Source organism: Artibeus jamaicensis, unplaced genomic scaffold, assembly GCF_021234435.1.
Source record: "Artibeus jamaicensis isolate MK-2021 breed Jamaican fruit bat unplaced genomic scaffold, CSHL_Jam_final contig_603, whole genome shotgun sequence".
Taxonomy (NCBI): Eukaryota; Metazoa; Chordata; class Mammalia; order Chiroptera; family Phyllostomidae; genus Artibeus; species Artibeus jamaicensis.
The window spans coordinates 6,639,425-6,661,570 of NW_026521904.1; the positions used below are offsets into that span (position 1 = coordinate 6,639,425).

Below are 22,146 nucleotides of genomic sequence, written 5' to 3' on the forward strand. Positions count from 1 at the left end.
TATTACAATTTTTATACACAATGCACAACCCTCAGTTAAAACTACAAATCACATGAAACGGTAAGACAATAAGAAAGGAAAATATAAAACAATTAGGCAATGCAAAGAGATACACTTGGCTTCAAATAATGGAATAATCAGACATAACACTTAGAATGACTATTCTTATTTTGGGGAGCCTTGTAACTCCTAAAAATTCCACAACAGGTTCAATCATTGGAAAACAAAATATCTGAAATTGTGAACTCCACATGTGGGAATAAAAACAGATTACATGCAGCTGAAAAAAAAACTAACTGGAGGATAGAACACAATAAAATATATAGAATCAAACCCAGAGAAGCAAAAGAATACGGAAGAGAGAAGAAAAGGACAAGGAGATAGAGGACACATGAAGGAGGTCTCACAGGTATCTAATTCGACTCACAGAAAAGAGAGAGAATGGTGCAGAGCAGTATTTGAGGTAATGCCTGGGAATTTTCCAAAATGAATTAGAGACACCAATCCTTAATTTTAACTCTACATATGGTATTTCTGGGTATTATCTGGTTTCCCAATTGAACATCAAGGGCCCAGATAATATAATTCACTAGAGCTGGGGAACTGGCTGCTCATGAGTTGGACTTAGAACAATAAGAAATGGGACATACCCGGGAACATAAATCTCCCCTTCATTATTTCTTCCACTGAATACTTCTTGGTGTGGTTCATTTCTTAAAACCCTATAAACAATTTATGGTGCCAGAAAGTAAACTCAGCTACTGAGGAACCTATTATATCTCTTGGCAGCTTGCCATAATAACTAATATGATAATATAATTCATTACATTCCTTACATATTATTTTGCACCATTTCCCTTTTTCCATATCCATAACCACCCTGGTTTTGCACTTCTCAAATTAATGGCACTTTACTCCATGTCACATCGTCTGCTTTCTTGAGGACCTAAACTAAGGAATTCTATGAACCATAGAATTTAAAATTTAAATATATATATATATATATATATATATATACCTAAGTATCTTAGTATAAGTTCTAGAAACCAGGAAAAGATCTTAAAGAAATATAGACAGATTGTACTGCAGACATTTTTTCTACAAATGATGATGAGTAAACTGATCATGTTATAGAAAAGATAAATTGACCTCTACCACACTCCACACACAATTATCAATTTCCAGAGAGAGAAAATTTAAATGAATAAAACTAAAGTTTCTATAATAGAATATAGGAGTGTTAATTTTCTTTGTCAAACAGAATGATTACCACAAAGGTCTGATTTATAAATTTAACTATATTAAAATTAGCTTTTTATCAAAAGGCAAACTACAGAGTGAGAAAAGATATTTGCCATACATAGTATAACTTATAGAAGACTCTTATATCCCAAACATATACCAATTTGTATAAATTGGCAAGCAAAATGTGGATAATAATTAATACACTGGAAAGGATATAATGGATATTTTATAAAACAAGTTGTATAAATTTCCAGTAAGCTTAAAAAATATCTGGAAAGCCTAAAAACAAACTACCTCACTGTTCTTAACCTTGTGAGTGAACATAAAATGATATATCACTGCATGCCTATCAGAGTGGCAACAATCAAGTTATCAACAATACCAAATATCGGCAAGGGTGTGCAGCTACTGGAAATCTCTATGAGCAGGAATATAAATTGGTGCAGCTACTTCAGAAACAACTGTTGGATATTACCTCTTAAGACCCATCAATTCCATTCTTAGATCAATACACAACAGTGACGCCAGTGACATGTACTAGAGTGTTAACAGTAGCATTATTCTTAAATTCCCCAGATGAAAATAAATCAGGTGTCAATCAATAGTAATTAAACTAGATCAGTAAACTATGGAATAGTAATGCAAAGGAATATTACAAAACAATGAATATATATGAGTGATAGCCATATGTAGTGAGCAACATGCATAAATTTTAAGCACAATGTTGAAAGCAAAATGCTAATTTTAAAGGAATATATACTGTATGATTTCAATTTTGTAACTCTCAGAAACAGGAAAAAGTAAATTGTAATGTTAGAAATCAAGACAGTGATTACTTTCGAGGCAGGAGACAGAGTAAAGCCTGGAGGTGGGGCCATTAGAAGGACATTCTGTGGTGCCCCCAATGTCCTGTTTCTTCAGCCGGAATAGTGCTATTATGAGAATTTACTTTATAAAAGTTTATTTTATGGTACATTTATCTTTGTACATATTATGCATATGTATTATAAGTCATAATAAAAAATTTAAAATACCACATGGAAATAGACTTAGATGTCTTTCAAAATGTACAACAATTTTTGTTTCTTTGTAGTTTCCGTGTTTTATCTTTTTGCTTGTAATTATAATATAAAGCAAAAGTGGCAGCAAACAGAATTTTTATTAGAACTACTGGTCCATGACTGACATATATTATTTCTAATTTTCATCATGTTTTTCAGGTTACTGTTATCAACATTTCATAAGTGAAGCAAGCGAGGCTCAGAAAAAGCCTCTGCAACACACGGTGGGGTCTGAGCAAACACACACTTAGATGAGTCTGAGAGCAACAGTAATATAATACATTCCTCTAGTTCACTATTTATGCCATATTGCCTAAAGGTACAATATTTTAAAAATACAATTGTGTATTTTTTTTCTTCAGAAGTTCAGTTTGGGTCTGTTTCTTTCTTTATTGTTTTAAATTATATTTTATTGATTATGCAATTATAGTTGTTCCAATTTTTCCGCCTTTGCACCCCTCCACCCAGCACCCTACACTCCCTCAGGCCATTCCCACTTGGGTCATGCATATGAGTTCTTTGGCTGCTTGATTTCCTATACTATACCTTACATACCCATGGTTATTCTGTAACTATCTATTTGTATGTTTAATCCCCTCACCTCTTCACCTATTTCCCCACACACCCATCCCATCTGGCAACCATCAAAATGCTCTCCATATCCATGATTCTGTCTATGTTCTTGTTTGCTTAGTTTGTTTTTTTATTCAATTATTGATAAATATGTATTTATCGCCATTTTGTTATCCATAGTTTTGATCTTATTTTTTTAAAAACAAGTCCCTTTAACATTTCATATAATAATGGCTTTGTGATAATGAACTGCTTTAATTTTATCTTTTCTGGGAAGCACTTTACCAGCTCTTCAATTCTAAATGGTATCTTTGCCTGGGTAGAGCAATCTTGGCTATAGGTCCCTGCTTTTCATCCCTTTGAATACTTCTTGCCAGGCCCTTCTTGCCCACAAAGTTTCTTTTGAGAAATCAGCTGATAGTCTTATGGGATCTTGCCTCTAAGTACCTAACTGCTTTTCTCTTGCTGCTTTTAAGATTTTCTCTTTATCTTTAAACTTTGCCATTTTAATTATGATATGTCTTGGAATGGGGCTGTTTGCATGCATCTTGTTTGGGACTGTCTGTGCTTCCTGGACATGCACGTTTATTTCCTTTATCAAATTAGGGGAGTTTTCTTTCATTATTTTTTCAAATAGATTTCCAATTTCTTGCTCTTTCTCTTCTCCTCTGACACCCCTATTATGTGAATGTTGGACCTCATGAAGTTTTCCCAAAGGCTGCTTATACTATCCTAATTTGGGGGGTTCTTTTTTCTTCTTGTTGTTCTGATTTTTTTTCTCCTTCTTTATGTCCCATATCATTGATTTGAATCTTGGCTTCATCCTCTCTATTGTTGTTTCCCTGTAAATTGTTCTTTATTTTAGTTAGTGTTCTCTTTGTTTATGACTAGAACTTTTTTATGCTGCTGAGGTCCTCACTAAGTTCCTTGAGCATCCTTATAAATAGTGTTTTGAACTCTGCCTCTCAAAAATTACTTCTATCCATTTTAGTTATTTTTTTCTGGAGTTTTTCTCTGTTCTTTCATTTGGGCCATGGTTTTTTTCCTCCTCATTTTGGCAGCCCTCCAAAATGTATTAGGTAGAGCTGCTATGACATTCTATCTTGTTAGTGTGACCTAATGTACTAGGTGTCCTGTAGGGTCCAGTAACTCAGCCTCCTCTATCACCCAAGCTGGGTACTCAAGTTATACCCTTTGTATGGGCTGAATACAACCTCCTCTTGTAATTGACCCTTAATTGCTGTTGGCAGGTCAATTAGAGAATTTACCTATCCTCGCAAGGATTGGCTGTGACCACTGACCACTAACCTCCACCCTCCATGGAGAATCAGCTGTGTAGGGGCAAGGTGGTGGTGCTCTTATGCGGTCTGTAGCTGTCCACTGAGTTTTAAGGCTCTGGGATTTCCCTAGGTGGTGCAGGCCAAGGTCAGACCCCACCTGTGTTCTGCCTTGGACCATCCTACATTAGGCATAAAGCAATCTGAGATGATTGCTACTTCTGCTGCACTTGGAGATTCCCAGGTGAAGCCAAACTGTAAATCTAGGCTGGCTGCTGCTAGTGCTGGGCCTGGGTCACTTAGCAAGAGGCATAGGATCTAGAGGCTTGCTGAGGCTGGCTGTTTCTTGTTTGATAGGATGTAGGATGTTGTAAAGCATGAATCAAGACCAAGCATTCATATGCAAAGTTCATGGTTAACAGTCTGAGTGGGCCCACAGTTTGGGTGGAACAGAGTCTCAGGGGATCTCCAGGGTGGAGCAAAGAGTGTTAGCCAGGTTGATGGAGTCTCAGATATAGCACTTACCTAGCAGCACTGTGCCTCTCTGGAGGATGGCTCAGCAAGGGAACAATGGCCTCTGCCTTCCTTTCTGTCTGAGAGAAAGCTGTCCTTTAGCTCCCACTTTGATGCCAGACACTTCAGTTTCTCCCTTTTATGCCACTGGTGCCTTTCAAGCTGCTACCCTGGTCCTGGAGCTCAGAGGGATTGTATCTGAGTAAGTCTGTGTGTGGGCTCTTTAAGGAGAACTGCTTGGGACTCTAGAAGTTTCTTTTACTGACTCAATCTTTGCTGATTATTGCAACCAGAAGTTATGGACACTTATCTTTCTGGAACTGGTATGCTGGGCTTGGTGGCCTGGTGTGGGGCTGGGAGTCCTCCCACCTGAGATATCCCTTCTAAATTTTTATCCACTACACATGGGTGTGATACCATTCCCTTCCATATCTTTGCCCCTCCTGCCAGTCTGGATGCATGTGTTTCTTAATTCCATAGTTGTCAGACTTCCATTCAATAGTTCTGAGTGATGGATTTCTATATTTTAGTTGTAATTTTGATGTCCTTGTGCAAAGAGGCGAGCCGTGTTTATTTGTGCCACCATGTTGACTGGAAATTACCTTGGGTTTGTCTTATTTTTAAAAAAATCTTCCAGGTTTCTGCAGTATCTAGCTTTTATCTGCATTCTTGAACATATGAAAACACAGTTACAATAAATGTTTTAAAACTCTTAACTACTAATTTTATCATTGGGGTCATTGCTTGGTCAGTTTCAATTGATTGTTCTTTCTCCTCATTATGGGTGGTATTTTCCTGCTTCTTTGAATGCTTGGTAATTTTTTATTGGACATCAGTTTCCTTTTTGGGAACTAGACATTCTTGTATTCATACAAGTGTTTTTGAACTTTATTCTAGAACACAGACAAGTTGTTGTGTTCAAAGCTTGGGTTTAAGCTTTGTCAGGCAGAACCAGAGTAGCCTTTAGGTTTGCCCAGCAACTGAGGCAACGCCCTTCTGAATACTCCAGCAGGGATTGTGAGATTTTCCTATTCTGACTGGTGGGAATACTAACTGGAAGGCAAGCAAGTCCTGTTCGGGAGCTTCAAAGACTTCCTCCTTCTCCTTCTGGGTGGTTCTTTCCCTGGTTGCAGAGAGTTTCCTTTCAGGCCTGCACTGGTCACACTTAGTTCAAGACTCAAGAAGGACCCTCTCTGGACACCTGGAGCTATCTCTCTGTGCAGCCTTTCCTTTCCGGTGCCCTTCTCTGGATGCAATAGAAATGAGAGGGTCTTCGTCTCTCTGGACTTCCAACTTTGTCACCTCAACCCTGAAGGTCTTTTGGGTCTCTGCCTCCACTACAGCTTGGAAGCTTTTCCAGGCGGTAAACCAGGATAATCCGAGCACTCCCTTCTTATGTCTCCCTCTCTCGGAGATTACAGCTTTGTTGGAGTCTGAAAACCACTGTTTCATAACCACTGTTTTGTTGTTGTTTTTTGTTTGCTTTTCTATGTGTTTCAGGGTGTCACATAAAGCCAGTCCTTGTTATACTATTTTGCCTGGAAGCAGACCTCAAATGTGTTTGCTTTGATTTCATCTTTTTCTGTTTTATACAAGTGAGGTAACTCCAGCATATATATGTGCCTGTGTAACACTAATTGGGAATTATATCAGAATTACTCAAGGAGAATCCAAGGTGACAAATCATAAGGTAAAAATTTAGTGTGCGTTCATGCTACACTCTGTGGATCCTGTGTGCACCACCCTGCTGCTGTCAGCCGGGAAGCTAGTTTCAGGAAGGAGTTAATCCTTCCTCTAAGACATAGTTACTTCTCTCAACATTTTTTCTTTTCACCGCAGAAACAGGCTCATTAATCATCATTTTGAATTGAGGTTATGCAGGGCCAAGCAGTTCCAACTTGCAAACTGATGAAGTTTGGCAAACCCAGTTGAATTTCCAGAGCAGCATCTAAGCACAGTGCACCTGCCTGTACCTTCACTTGAACTCCTGCTTTGCCAATTTCACTTTGTCAATATTTGCTGGGATGAGAGCCAGGACTGGGATGCCTTCAAACCTGCAATAAGCTTCCTTGCTTGTGGAATTCCCTGCATGCAAACTTACAGATGTTACAACACAGACACAGGTGGTCCTTAAGTGAATCTGATCAGTGAGCCCACATTTCCTTCTCTGTTTCTCTCCACTCAGCTTCAGCTTGCTTTTCAGCCTGTCCTTCAGTGACTAGTGCTTTTCCCCTGCTGCTTGCCTGATACTGTTCTTAGTTCAGCTGGGTTATAGCAAGTGGGGCTGGATTCATTATGAAGAGAAACCTAGTTTTTGTTTGTATGTTACCTAATTAGTAAATCACCTTTACCAGGGGGCACATTGACTGAACCAGACTAAAAGGAACATTTCTTAAGGAGACCACCAGGCGGAAAAAAATCTTGCTCACATCCCATTTTACCAAAACAGCTGCCATCTCTACTCTTTCTGCATGGAAGACCAGTCTTAGTCTTATCTGCAGTTCTGAAGTCTGATCTGATATCCCACATATATATTTTTTCTCGATTGTATTTTTAAACTAATTAACACTTATTGTGGGCTTATTATGTGGTTAGTACTGAGTAAGAAGTTTCACGAGTTCTTTAGAAATTGTTAAGCTTCAACAACGACTTAGTGAAGTGACTATTTTAATCCTCACTTTATAGACGAGGAAACTGACCCTGAGAGAGGTTAAGTGACTATTGAAGTCCTTGCAGTAGGCTATAGAGTCAAGATTCTAACCTCCATGTGGTTTTTCCCCACCACACACAGCTTGAGAGCAGAAGTAATTAACAGGAAGATTCACAGGCTGTATGCATTAAGCTGTCTACTTATGCTCAGCAGGTCCATTATAAAATCATATTTATCAAGCACAGGATTATATAGGCAGTTTGTCTTCAGATACAAATACAGACCAAGCTATGTTGTTCATAGATCTTTGATCTTAGCAAGGAAAGATCTTTTCTGAGTCCAGAGCAGATTGTGAGGTGTGCTTCTTGTAGGTAAATGAGAGAGAGGAGATATTAGTAAACATTTTAAAATGAGGCATGTGGACAGAATAGTTGGTGATGTAACAAAGCATTACATTAAAAGTGTAGTTTGACTTATGAATATTACAACAGGGTTATTTTTTGGTTATTCATGAATGCACACAGTTTCTTTATTGAATGTATTCTATTTTTTTCTGTATGAAGAAATCTAAATGCTATTTTAACCTTCTCAACTTCCAATGGCCTTTTTGTATTAATTATTCTGGGAGGCAATGTTAGCTAGAAATAAAGTAAGTAAGAGAGAAAAGCAGTGTATATCGCATGGGTTTTAGTTGTTTAACCTCTATACCAGTGTGCAGCTCAAGGAAGTTCCTATGGGAATATCTATAAACAAATGATTTCAGAAAATGTTAGATTTACAGAGAAAGCATGTGATTTTTTTAAGCTGAAGTGGGAAGGTAGAAAGCCCTACAATATTTTCCTCTTCTGTATATTGCCAAGAAATTTATGAAAGGAATATAAAGTAATTCAAATAAATCAGAGATATATCTCAGAAAGAAGTCACCCTACCTTCCTATCTTTTATTCTGCTGTCAAGTTTGCTTTCTTCCCCAGAGGTCACCTTTGGTAAGAGTATGGAGTATAATATTCCAGGCATTATTTTTCCTGGCAACTCACAAACCACACACACACACACACACACACACACACACACACACACACCCCTGCTACAACTTATGTCACTCAATCAAACTTCATTATTCATTAACAAGGCATCAACAGAGTGTTGATTCATTCATATCTTTTATAAATTAATGTTTTAATTGCTAATTTTTAGATAGAGAGAGGTAGGGGAGGGGAGAAGGAAAAAATGAGAGAGAGAAACATTGATTTGTTGTTCCACTTATTTACGCATTTATTGATCGCTTCTTTTTTTTTAAATATTTTATTTATTTTTAAAGAGAGGGGAAGGAGAAAGAGGGAGAGAAACATCAATGTGTGGTTGCCTCTAACTCGCCCCCTACTGGGGACCTGGCCTGCTACCCAGGCATGTGCCCTGATTTAGAATCAAACTAGTGACCCTTTGGTTCACAGCCCACACTCAATCCAATGAGCTGCACCAGCCAGGGCAATTAATTGGTCACTTCTTGTATGTTCCCTGACCAGGGATCTAACCCACAACCTTGGTGTATTGGGATAGTTCTCTAACAAAGTGAGCTACTCAACCAGGGCCATATCTTTTACTGTAAAATCTAACTATCTGTCAGAGAAAACTCTGGAGTTCTGAGAATTAAAACTCTTGAGACATTGCCAGACAGTTCAAGCCTGGCTCATTTGGCCCATTTGCATTTATAACTCAGCAGGTCGGTTAACAGGTCACAGTATCTTATATCAAGTATGGCATTTGTTTAGTTCTTATAGTCAATATCTTTAGTGATTTTCAAGCCTTCACGTTGCTGCTGCTGTTGTTGATTGAAATTGAAAATATAGTTGTACATATTGTGGCTTATTGTGTTTGGTGTTACAGAGTCAAGGATCTAAAAGGTAGATCTATCTCCCAGGTATTTCCGAAAGTGTGGACCATTTGTAGGAAGTGTCAGAAACAGCAGCTCAGTTCAGACAGAGTCCCCCGCCCCTCCACTCCCTAGCTACATGACCAAATGCTTTCCCATGCTTATGCCAAAACCTTAGAGTCATCAATGGTTTCTCTCTTCTTCTCATGCTCCACATCCAAAGCATCTGAAAGTCCTTTGGTCTCTGCTTTTTCTATACAAACCTCCAACATGACCACTTTTTACCACCACTATTGTTGCTACTCTAATGCAGCAATGTTGGTTCTTTTTATACCTTTTATTTTGTTCTTATCATTGAGTTTCCTATTATTTAGTGGTTTTATAAGAATTCCTAAATGCTTTTTGAAGTATTTTTATGATGCTGACACTAAAATCCTTGTCAGATAATTCTAACATCTGATTCATCTCATCTTGGAATCTGCTGATTTGTCTTTTCTCGTTCTAGTTGAGATACTTTTCTGATTCTTGGTAGAATGAGTGACATTTGGGTGTCCTGGATATTTGTAAGTCATTTTATGGAATTATGAATTTTATTTACTCCTTTTTTTAAAAAATCAGGTATTCCCCCTGTTAAGGTGTAGCAAAGGGCTGGGTGGAGATATACAAGGTCTGTCTGGAAAAAGTCCAGCCATTGTTAATATAATGAGAACGGTTTGTGCAACATCAATGTAACCTGGCAGCCAAGAGCCGTGGACTGGAATGTGCATGAGTGAACAATGACGACTTCACTGTACTAGTCAGTGGGGGAGGTAGGTGCCTTTGAGAGAGCATGTGTACTGTGTGGCTATCACATTCAAAATGACTGAGTGAGTAGAACAATGAATCTGACTCAAATTTTGCATTAAGATTGAACATCCCTCCACATAAACTATTCAGATGATTCAGAAAGCTGCAGCTATGGGCAACTGGTGATTAGCAGCCTCAACAGGACAACGTGCCCATTTGTGCATCACATCTCACGCAGAGTTTTTTTGTGAAACCTCAAATCACCCAGGTGACACAGCCCCTCTACAGCCCAGCTTTGGTGCCCTGCAACTTCTGGCTTCTTCCAAACCCAAAATAACTTTTAAAAAGGAAGAAATTTCACACCATTGATGAGACTCAGAAAAATATAATGGGACAGCTGATGGTGACTAGGAGAACAGTGTGAGGTCCCAAGGTACCTACTTTGAAGGGCACTGAGGCATTATTGTCCTATGTACATTGTTTCTTGTATCTTCTTTAATAAATATCTCTAGTTTTCAGCTTCCCATTGTGCAAATGTGGGGCACCAAGTCACACTGCTTTGTGGCAGATGGGTGGGGTAGATGTTCAGTTCTTCCACTGGCCCTTCTGACACTCACTAATGTAAGTGTGACATTGACTCAGACTCAGTTTTTATTCTCAGAGGACCCAGCTGCCACTGGGGAAGGAGAGGAGGTAAGTGAACCGGCATGTCATGCCACCTTTTCCCCATCACCTCCTTTCACCATTCATTCCAGTTCTATGTGGGGCTCCAATGACACTGAGATGAGCTTGTGAAGCAGAGTGGTGATAAGCACCACTTCTCATTGCCTGGTTAAGTCCCTTTGCTGCAGGTGGGAGTGAGGCTCAGTTTATTTCTGGACTCCACTGATACCATCTGAGTAGGGCAAAGTACCTTCAGCTTTTGCTGGGCAGGATACGTAAGATCAACTCCCCATTTAGTCATGCTGGAACTAACTCTGCAGGGGAATCAGAACTTGGCCTGCTTTAGCCAGGTTTGGGGGTAGATTGTGGTGGACAAATTGCTTACCACTTGACCCTTCTGGCACCATTGGGTGGAGATTGGAGCACTGCTGGGTGATGTCCCTGCACAGGGGATGATGGAGGTAAAGTGGTGGGAGAGATGAGAGCAGCTTCCTTCTTGGCAACTGTTGACAGCAAATGGCACCAAATGTTAGATGGCGCCACATGTTAGACTTCATATAAGAAGCAAATTCAGAACCAAGGGACCCAAATAGAAAGAGAACATTTGTTTGTTCAGCAAACAAAGGGAAAGTAGACTTGAAAGAAAAGAATCAGGCAGGTGCCTGGAAGAGCTGCTCTGGGGTGTGGCAAGGACACCTTATCCAGCTGGGAGGGGCTAACCACTTCTTTTTTTAGGCTGACTTATCAGGATTTGGCCTGTGGTCTCTTGTCCTACTCCAAGTCAAATGATGGTTGCCTCTGGCCCCTTGTCACTTTTCTAAGTGGGTCTATCCCATGACTACTGATATGAAAAATTCAGGGGGGTCTGGCACATGGAGCACATTCATCCAGCAATGTGCTGGAGGAGGAAAGATTATCCTGGGGGTGAGGGCTCAGTCCGGTTTTGCTTGTTGCTAGCTGCCCAGGGCTCTCCATTATGGTGATCTTCAGCACCTGGCCTGTCATTCCTACTCTGCTCACATTTGTCTAACTGTCTACCACATAACTAACATTGTGGGAGCGTGTGTGAGGGGTGGATTTTCCTTTGATGGCTGGTTTGAGGAGGGTGAATATTGCCAAAAATGTATTTGGTACTTTTAGGTGACATTTTTCCTGGTATTTTGACTAGGTGTTATAGACTTCTCTGGAGATTTTAAAAGGGAGTTTGTACCTGTTAGCAGTTCTTATTGGAGGTTTCTGCAGGGCACTGTCTGGGATAGGTATGAGGAAATAAGGAAACAGGGAACTTATCTCAAGTTCCAGGGTTCTGAAAGAACCTGCTTTCTTTTTAGCTTTCAGAGCCTAGCTGTGATTATTGTTTGTGTTGTATGGATGGTAGAAGGGATGATCCTGGAGGAAGGGGACTAATTTATCTGGGTCGGAACTGAAAGTCACCAATAATATCTGTCATGAGCGTATGTTCCTGATATAGTCTTCCCTATAAGTCAGCTGGGCAACTGCTTGGCTAGCTGCCTGCTGAGCAGCCCAGCACCAAGGAATAGATAAGAGTCACACACAATGATTATGCTATTCACTCAGCTTTTATTGAATGCAGGTCACTCAAAGTAGAACATCAACATATGTTAATATATTACTCACACTCTAACAATCTAAGGGAAATATAATACACACACATGCAGCAATCAACGAGGAATGACAAACCCGAGTCCCAGAGTCTCAGTCTGCAGGTCTGGAAGACAGCATGGTGGGCAAGGGAGTTTTCTTGCAAGGAAGGATCTTTGGAGCCAGGTGAGCAGCAGGGCAGAGGAAGTCCTCAGTCCAGCAGGGCAGAGCCTGTGGCAGCTGAGGCCAAGGGAGATTAGCATGGCAGGAGCAGCACTCTGGTGTGTGGAGCTGGGCTGTCTCAGCCGTGGTCTGGAACCTGACTCGGTGTAGTTCATGCTTCTGGCTCTCTTGATAAGTGTCTTGGCATCCATATAAAGAGTGTGGAATTTCAGTAGAAGCCTATCTATGGGTGGCTGTTTTGATCACGTGTGCAGATATCTTGGATGTACCTCCTTGACAGATGTGTCTAGTGTAACTTAAGTAGTTTCCCTCTTGAACCAAGGTGTCATAGCTGACTGGCAGGCATCTTGGTTGACATGAGTGACACCATCTTGCTTTATGTACTTCATGCTTTCTATTGGATCAATGCCATTTTATTGATTCTGCTCTCCACAGTATCTTTTGAAGATCTAAGTTTTTAAATCTTATGATGTGTGATTTAAAAAATTAGCCATAGATAGGTCCGGATGCGACTACCTGGCTTGGCTTGCCAGTTGGGACTTTGTGATCAGATCACCCTGAAGTTATTTGTGGTCACTTAGCTTGTCAGGCCACCACCCCCACCCCCTCCAAGCTTGTCAGGTTTATTATGTTGCCCCATTTTGTTCACGATAACTCACCACTTCATAAAAAGTCAGCTGTTGATTTTTCCTAAGTGCTCTACAGTATGTTTAGGAAGTTTCTATTTCTAGTTTGTTGGAAGTTTTTTTAATTAGTCAAATTTTAATTTGTCAAATACTTTTCTACATGTTGAAATAATTATGTTTTTTTCTTTGTTAATCTAAGTATTTTGATTGATATTTGTATGTTTGACTTTGTATTTCTGGCAAAACCCCAGTTAGTCAGAATGTGTTATCATTTTCAGATTAGCTGGGTTTGATTTGATAAAATTCTGTTTTGAATATTTACATGCATTTTTATTAGAAACATCGGTCTGTGTGTTCCTGTTATTTATTTGTCAGGTTTTAGTATCAGGGTTTTCTTTAGATATTACTCGGTTAAACATTTGCTAACTTTCCTAGACCTCAGTACCCCTGAACCTTATTTTTGTTTCTCATTTCAGCAGGTCTTCTTTTGATATGTTTCCACCTTGCCAAAAATAATTAAAGCCTCAGATGGTTTGTAATTAACTTCAAGGTCAAGAATAAACTAGTATACATTTGAATTACAATCTTTTAATTTATGGTGGCCCCCAAATGAAAGCGATTAAATGTTATAGCATTAAATTGTGATCAAGTCTTTAATAATGAATATTCAAATAGTTCATTTTAGTAAAAACTGAAATAAAAAACTTTTTGTATAAATTTCTTAAACTACCATTTTCACATTGATTTTTAAAAATATTTTTCTTTGCTAGTAAAACACTTTAGTGACCATGAAAAATGAAACATGGAATATACCTAAACTTGTTTCTACCTTTCCCTCCCCCTACTTATTTAGCTTTACTAAACTATTGTGACACAATCATGGAGGTGGTGATAGTTAATTTTCATCTTTAGAGAAGTGAAGCTTTTAATACAAGATGATTATTAAATGTTTAATATCTCCAAGAAGAATGGAAAAATAGAAAGTAAGTCCTTATTATTAGAAAAATATGGTTTGCAAAACAAAAGAATGCAAATATTGATTTTTTGACACTGGATCTGGTACCATAAGGAGATTTTGCTTTTTCCCTCGGATTAGTTACACATGGTACAGTTTTCTAGACCCTTCAATGCAGTAATGCTTTAAATTTGATATGTAAATCAGGTAATCATTAGAAACAATATTTATTAGAAAAATTAAAACTAGGTATAAGACTATCTGATAAAATAGAACATTAATTTGGTAATGTATCATGTTAATTTTTTTGGCTCATAAAAAGATTAATGTGAAGTTTTAAAATTTCAGGTAGTTTTCAATAGCATTCATGTATTCAAGGCTACTCTTTTCCAAAACAACCTTATTTGAAAAGTTTTTATGTCTCAACAACTGTTTTCTATCTCTGTTCTATGTCTTAAATATGTCGGATATTTAAGGGATCTAAGATGCTCTTGTGTAAGGTGATGGTATAGTACAGTGTACCTCGAGTGAGAGCGTCATTACACATAAGCTGCTACTGAAACTTCTCACTTCATGACCCTTCACAAGCATGTCAGTGGTAAGGCAGAGAGAAGAAACGTTTCCTCGGGACCTTCTCTTCTACTCCCACCCACTAACTCTAAGTGAGGGAACCCATAGTGTTCCCTCAGCCTGATTTTCCAGATAACTGAGCCCCAGTAGCTTTCTGTGTTTCAAAAGAGGCTCAACACTTTGGGCTTACCAACTAAACTCTTTGTTTTCAAGTTATTTTTGGATCTTTAGAAAATATATTTTCTGTCTGTTCATGGTATTTGAACAGAAGATGAAGTATTCTAGGAGCTGTCTTCATCTAATATGCACTTTATTTAATCACCACAATAACTGTAGATGGTAACATTATCTACACCATTGTGTTTTTTTAAATAGAAAATTAAGCTGCAGCTTGGGGAGATTGAGCGACATACCAAGATCACACAGCTAACCAATAGCAGAGCACATACTAAATTGTACGGGTACCTGAATTTACAACCCATGATCTTGTTTTTAAGCTAAAGTCAGTATAGCCTAGTGACAATTTAGAAGAATGTTCCAAGGAGAGGGAGAGCATGCTGTGAGCAGTGCCAACTCCACACAACATGTAAGATATTGTGAGGGCTCTCTGGAAATCTTTTGCAGAATTATCTAAAATAATAAGTGTTCAACTATGGCAGATACAAAAGGCACTATAAAATGAACTAATGTCATTTTGCTACTTCTATGAGTTAGCAGAATCTGCTTATCAAAAACTTCACAGATGTACGTGAAATCACAGGGTTATTTTGCTACCCAGTTAAAATTTCATAAACCTTAAAATACCACAAAAGTGAGTATCCTGAATTTTTACAGGTAAAGGTGGTAAAGTTAGGGTGGAATTAGAATAGTCTGAAATCCTTGAAAAAGAGTAAGAGCTACCTCAAATATCATCTACAACTTAAAAATCCATCTCCTGCCAAAAGTATAGCTATAGAAAGAATTTTGTATTTTAATAGTTAAATAAAATTTTATTTTACTTTCATTATTAAAATAAAACCTTACTTGTTATTTTCAGTCACTAGAAAGATTGATTTTTACCTATTATCTTATAGAAAAATAAATTATAGATATGATTGGTGAGATAGTCAAGAAAATTACAATTTATCTTTTATCTCTATGCATATCTTTATTGCCCAAAGCGTCTTTCAGCTTTAAAATATGCCTGGCAGTCACAAAGCTCTGTTTGCTGTGAGATTGAACACTGTTTCTCAATACATGCCATAAAGCAGCACATAATGTAACAGAATCTGGAAGTCTCTCTGTGTACCTGGGGGAGCCCTTTGAAGGATGCTATAGTTACTACTATTAATGACTCACACTTGAAATTTTTGGGCAACAGGAGCCACCTCATCCAGAGGGGCTGAAGAGGCCTCTGGGTCAGTTCTTGACTGGGAGGGGTTCCAAATACCTGCTGTCTTGACTCCAGAAGGGAAATAGCAGCCTTCTTCAATCCTGCTGACTCAGACTGATGCTAGTTATACCAGAACTCGATTCCTTCTTTAGCTCTCTGCTTTTTCTTTTACTTTAACTTTACTAATTTTTTTGTTGTTGTTCAAGTACAATTGTCTCCATTTTCCCCCTACCACTTCCCACCCCAGCCATCCCCACTTCCCACCCTTGATCCTACCCCCATTTAGCCAGGCAGTGAAAGACAAATACTACAAATACCATATGATCTCACTTGTAAGTGGAACCTAATCAACAAAACAAACAAGCAAGCTCTCTGCTTTTTCATCTTGCTCTCTTCATCCCTAGTGGTCTTACCCAAGAGTACTCTCTTAAAAACCACTTGGGTAAGAATCTTAGTCTCAGGGTGTCCTGTTAGGAAACAAGACCTTAGATATGTGGCAATTTAACCCACAGTACGTATCTCCCTTTCCTATATTCAAAAGTGTGCCTGGGTTCAATTTTGAAATATATAGATGCCTGCATTGCCAATAATATTGCTGGTTGTGTTACTTAATTCTATTTTTTCTTTTCTTGTGTGCTCTTCTTCTATTGAATGGAGAATGCTGAAATTATTTATTATAAATATTGAAATGAATTTTATAAGCTGTTGAATGTGGAAAAATGCTCCTGTTATGGGTGTTTTGGAGAAATTACTAAAGGACTATGTCACACAGCAAGGTCACACTTAATGGTAATCGCTTCCTTTCTTCCTGCATGTTTTAGAAATAATTTTATAATCACTGCCTATCTGCTCCAGATTTTATTGTCTCCCACCCATTTCTCCTGCTGGCAGCTCCTTACTGTGCTGTAGTGTTTTTCAGTTTTACCAGACTGGGAATACAAGAGCTTTGAAACAGAAGCCGATTCCCCCTATGCCCTTCTGATGTGGACAATATTAATTTATAACAAAGCTGTTTTGCCATTACTGAAAAAGAAAAAAAGCAAACAGCTGGTTTGATGGAAAATCTGCCATAATCCCTGGTGAACAGGGAGTTCAGACATGATACAAGCTGACAGAGGGTGAAAAAATAATCTTCAGGCAGATGAGTTAGTGCAGCTAGGATGCCCGGGATAAGATGCTGTTTGCCAGACAAGACAACACAGAGTATTGCATGGTCACACAGTGCACTTAGAAAAGGTGACACTGGGAAATGATAATAATCAGCTAACCATTGTTTATAATAATAAAAAAGTGCCAACAAAATGTATGGAAATAAAGATTTAGATATATCCCATGTAAGGGAGGTTCATCTGCTTAGAATCCTTTCAAGATTATTGTTCACTCTCAGCTGATATTTTCCTGAACACCAGCAGAGGCCTCCACACACTTCTGCAAGTAAACAAATACCACACACATGGAGGGGAGAGCATGAAACCCATTGTGTCCACTGACATGCAGAGGACTCAGATGGAACCTCTGATGACGATGATTTCATTGAGAGTCAGCTCTAATTAGAGGAGCTGCTAACTTTGTTGTATAACCTGCTCAAATGCCCATTAAAATACACACACACACACACACACACACACACACACACCCCTTGATCTAGAATAGAAGGAGGTCATGGTATGTGAAACAATAGTAATTTTAGACCACATTTAACTTGATCATATTTAACTAATGATCACAATGTGGGCATTTCTCTATTAACAATCATTATATTGTCAGCAATAGTTCTCTCAAGCTACATAGCTTGCCCAGTATTCTTGGTATGGAAACACTATAGCTGGAGAGGGAATGACCCTCTCCATTTGCAGCAAGGTCATTTGCAGACCCCCATCCTGGGTTATTTGGCAAGTACCACTTTTTGTCTCAAGCTCTGAACTAAGTGTAGTACTAAAGGAAAAGTTTGCTGAATAGTTACTAGCCATTAAAGCTTTACAGAAAATATAACTAACTCATAAAGAAACTAGTAATGAGCAGTCTAAAACACCTCTTCCATTTGTAAGTATTTGTGCTTATGTGAATGGTTGTAAATAAATGCCCAAGACCTACATGGCTGCTGTTGATTAACTACATGTTTCCCCCAAAGTTTTAATGAATAATTGCAATTATAATCACCCAAGTCCTATAATAATGCCCCAGGATGGCTTCTGCTTCTGAAATAAATGTCCATCAGATTCTACACGTCACTCATACACTCTGCTCAGCCCCAACCTCTGCTCTTTGCTTTCAGAAACTACAACAGCTTCTTTATAGACTAGACCCTCCTCTGACTGTACCTTTAGAAGTATAAATACATTAATTTTGCTGCCATATTAATTGATTTTAGCTAATTAGGAACACTCCTTTTGACCCTGATATGATAAGAAAGTGTGAACACATTTTCCCCCACAGCAGGTTTGTTATTTGCTGAGGTAATAGAAGAGTGTTAATTAGACATAATTCTACTGTCAGGTTGATGGTTTTTAAACAGTATTCACCACACAGTGTAAAATGGTGAGAGTAGAAGCTGGGTTTCGGCCATTGGTGTTATTTGTCACATGAGGATAGCCTACCTCTGGAATAGAAACCTGATGGAGCTGAATGTGCATATGCTAAAGAAGCCCCAGATCTGTTTTTCACAAATGTTCTTCATGGTTGAGATCTCCCTCTCCCCCATTTCAGAATGTCTCAGGAGGCTGCAGAAATACACGTGTGTCTCTTCAGTCATTGTCACTCTTTCCCAGCCTTCCAGCATCCAATTTGGTATTCATCCTGGCTCTTCCTGTTACAGCAGAAGTCACAGGTTTCGAAGTTCACTGGCCTTGAAGTATATGCAGAAAATCCTTTGAACAGTTTGGGTCCTGGGATTTCTTTCTCCAGTCTCTTCTGCTGAAGGCAAAGCTGGGCAGACTGTGTGCAGCCTGCCCGGAGCAGTGAAACAAAGGGAAACAAACAGCAGAGCAGTTGAGATTCCTGCTAGGAGCTGGTGTGTGGATGGAGCCCATGCAGTACTTTTGTTTATTTGTGAGGCTTTTCTTAGGGAATGCATGAAAGGAACTTAAGATAAGCAACCATTTAGGAAAAAACGAAGAAAGATGTTTGACATTTTGGGTTTCAAGGCTGAGCGAAATGCTCACTCATCCAATGCGAAAGCTCCCTGAAAGTGCGGTGGCTCTGTAGGGCATGTGCTTTCTGTTTGCTTTGTTTTCTCTTATAGCTTGACACTGATCATTTACACCTGTTACTAATCTATGGATAAAAATATTAAATAAAATAATCTCTGAATGCCCTTCCATTATTACATTCTACCATTATTACATTCTACCATTTTGATTCTGCAAATCAAATATCAAATGTTGATCTCACCACCAAAGACCAATCAAATTGATAAAAATCCCATTGGAAATATCTGGTGATATATGCAGTTTCTAACTATCTTTGAGTCATAGAATATAATAGGATGGAGGGAAAAACCCCTTAATAAGTACCTTGACCTTTAAAAGATTAGTATTGATAGAGTAGTGTAGTGGAGGTGGAAATTTTCCTTTGCCCTTCTTAGTTATTTTGTCTGGTCTAATAATCAAATTTACATGAGACAGATTAACAGCAAAAATAACCAAATTTAAGAATGTATGTACATACATGAGTTCATTTCATAAGACAAATCAAGCAATTAGGCTCATGAAGTCTGTCCAGAAAAAGTCCAGCCATTTTAATAATGAGAATGGTTTGTGCTATCTCATGTAACCTGGCAGCCAAGAGCAGTGGACTAGAATGTGTATGAGCGAACAATGACGACTTCACTGTATTAGCCAGTGGTCAATGCTATTGAGTGAGCATGTGTACTGTGTGGCTGTTGCATTCAAAGTGACTGAGTGAGCAGAACAATGAATTTGCATCAAATTTTATGTTAATCTTGAACATTCCTCTGCAGAAATTATTTGAATAATTTAGAAAGTTTTGGGGAATGATACAATGTGCATAATGCAAGTAAAATTGGGGCACTAACACTTCAAAGATGTTCTGGAAGGCCAGCAACAAGCAGAACACCTGAGAATGTTGAACATGTACAGGCTGTGATCAACAAAGATCAGTAACTAACAGTGCAAGAACTAGAAGCTGATCTGGGGAATTCCAAAAACTACTATGCCTGAGCATTTGATGCAGTGTCTTGTCATGAAACATGTTTGGCAAAATTTGTTCCATGGCTTCTGCTACCAGAGCAGAAGAAACATCGTGCTGCAGTTACTAATGATTCTGGGAGAGCTGTGTGAGGTCCCAAAATGCCCACTTTGAAGGGGACTGTGGTGTTATTGTTCTATGTGCAATGTTTCTTGTATCTTGTATCTTCTCTAAGAAATGTCTCTGTCTTTCATAGTGCATGACTGGATACTTTCTAGACAGTCGTCCTATATGCCATTATGAGCTAAAGACAAAGGGGAGTTGTGGTTTGCCACTTGAAAGAGGAGGAAGGCAGTTCGAATGGAGGTAGAAAAACACATTTTTGGTAAGGAAATGTTTGCTGGGCCATCTTTAACATTGGGACACAGGAAAGACTTTGATCAAATGGGTCTTAATAGATTCTGTTCTGTTCATCACATACTACTTCATATTAAACTTTAGTTATCTGTGATGATAGCTCCCTTCTTAGAGCTGGTTCTCTGTATAAACCTTTTAGGCAGTTAGAGGGAAGATCAAAGGATTTTCCTGAGTCTTCATTCTTAAAAATAACCAGATTAATATAATCAATATTCCAAAAAGGTCATATGTTGGGGTGGCAAACTCTGCTCCCCAACTTGGGAAAGAATATTTGGAAACACTATCCATCTGTTGGTTGTAAATGGGTTCAGTTCATCTTTATGAGTCTTAGCTGTCTCTTTTGTAAAATGAAGATAATAATGCCTTACTTTTAGCTAGCTGTTGATATTAAGTATTTTTTCTTTTGCCATCCTAGTATTCATACTGGCTTTTCTTAATTTTAAAATAAAAGTCACAACCATTTAACAATGGTTGGCAAACAAGCTTTCCCATTCTCTCTTTCTGGTGGCAGAGTCTGGAGAAGACACTCAGAAATGGAACCTTGCAAGGGGAAGGAAAAGAAGGAAGAACAGAACAGGTCATTAGCCTCAGACCTCAGGTGGCTCAAGGAGAAAATATATTTGGTCTCTGTCACATTTTGCATCCTTCAGTGGTGCTTTTGTCTATGCCATTGGTGTTTCTGGCAAGGAAACCATCTGCCATGTGACTGGTGGAGGGAAGGTAAAGGTTGACTGAAATGAGCCCTTTCCATACGCTGCCGTGTTGGCTGCCTAGGATGTGCCCACAGGTGGAAGGAGCTGGGTGTCACTGTTCTCCACATCAGACTCTGGGCCACAGGGAGAAATAGGATCAAGACTCATGGACCAGGGGCCCAGTCATATCTCAGCACCCTTTCCCCCTAGGGAATAAAGATGAGACAGATTAAGAATGTCACCTCCATCTCTTCCAACAGCATATGCAGGAAGGGGGTGTTGCTGTGGTTACCATCTTTGAACAGGACTTCTCAAATTATTGTTTTTTATAATAAATTGCTTTTGTGTGAGCTAAAAAATAATACTAATGGTTGGCAAATCATAGGTGCTCAATAAACATTTGAATATCTGGCATCATCTCATATATTTGTTGGTTTATGTGATTACTACCTATAGGCCCCCAATAATATATAAGTTCCATGAGAATAAAGTATATATCTCATTCTATAATGTGTCCTCAGCTACTGACATGTGGCAGCAGCTCAATGAACACTTGTTGTTTAGTTCAATGAAATGTCAGCTATATGGCCCTGGCTGAGTTGGTTTGTGTTATTGTCCTAACTCACCATGGTTGCTGGCTTGGTCCCTGGTCAGGGAACATAAAAGAAAGCAATCAATGAATGCTTGAATAAGTCGAGCACTAAAAGCAGTAAACGGATGTTTCTCTCTCTTCCTCTCTAAACAACAACACAATAACAACAAAACCCCAAACAACCCATCAGCTGAATGGCACTTATTGTTATTTTTTGTAGTTAAAATTTACTACTTCAAATCTAAAATTAACACTAATCACATAAAAACAAAAGTATTTATATTTTCATTTAAAGGCAGATTGAAAATGAATTATGTAAGCTTCCATCTCAAGAACACAGGAAAGGAGTAA

General features: G+C 38.7%; 1 pseudogene; it reads left to right on the plus strand.

Moving 5' to 3' along the window:
- LOC119063405 (40S ribosomal protein S14-like) overlaps positions 1–21,599 on the plus strand; it is a 69,135-nt pseudogene extending 47,536 nt beyond the window's left edge.
- The last annotated feature ends 547 nt before the right edge of the window (positions 21,600–22,146 follow it).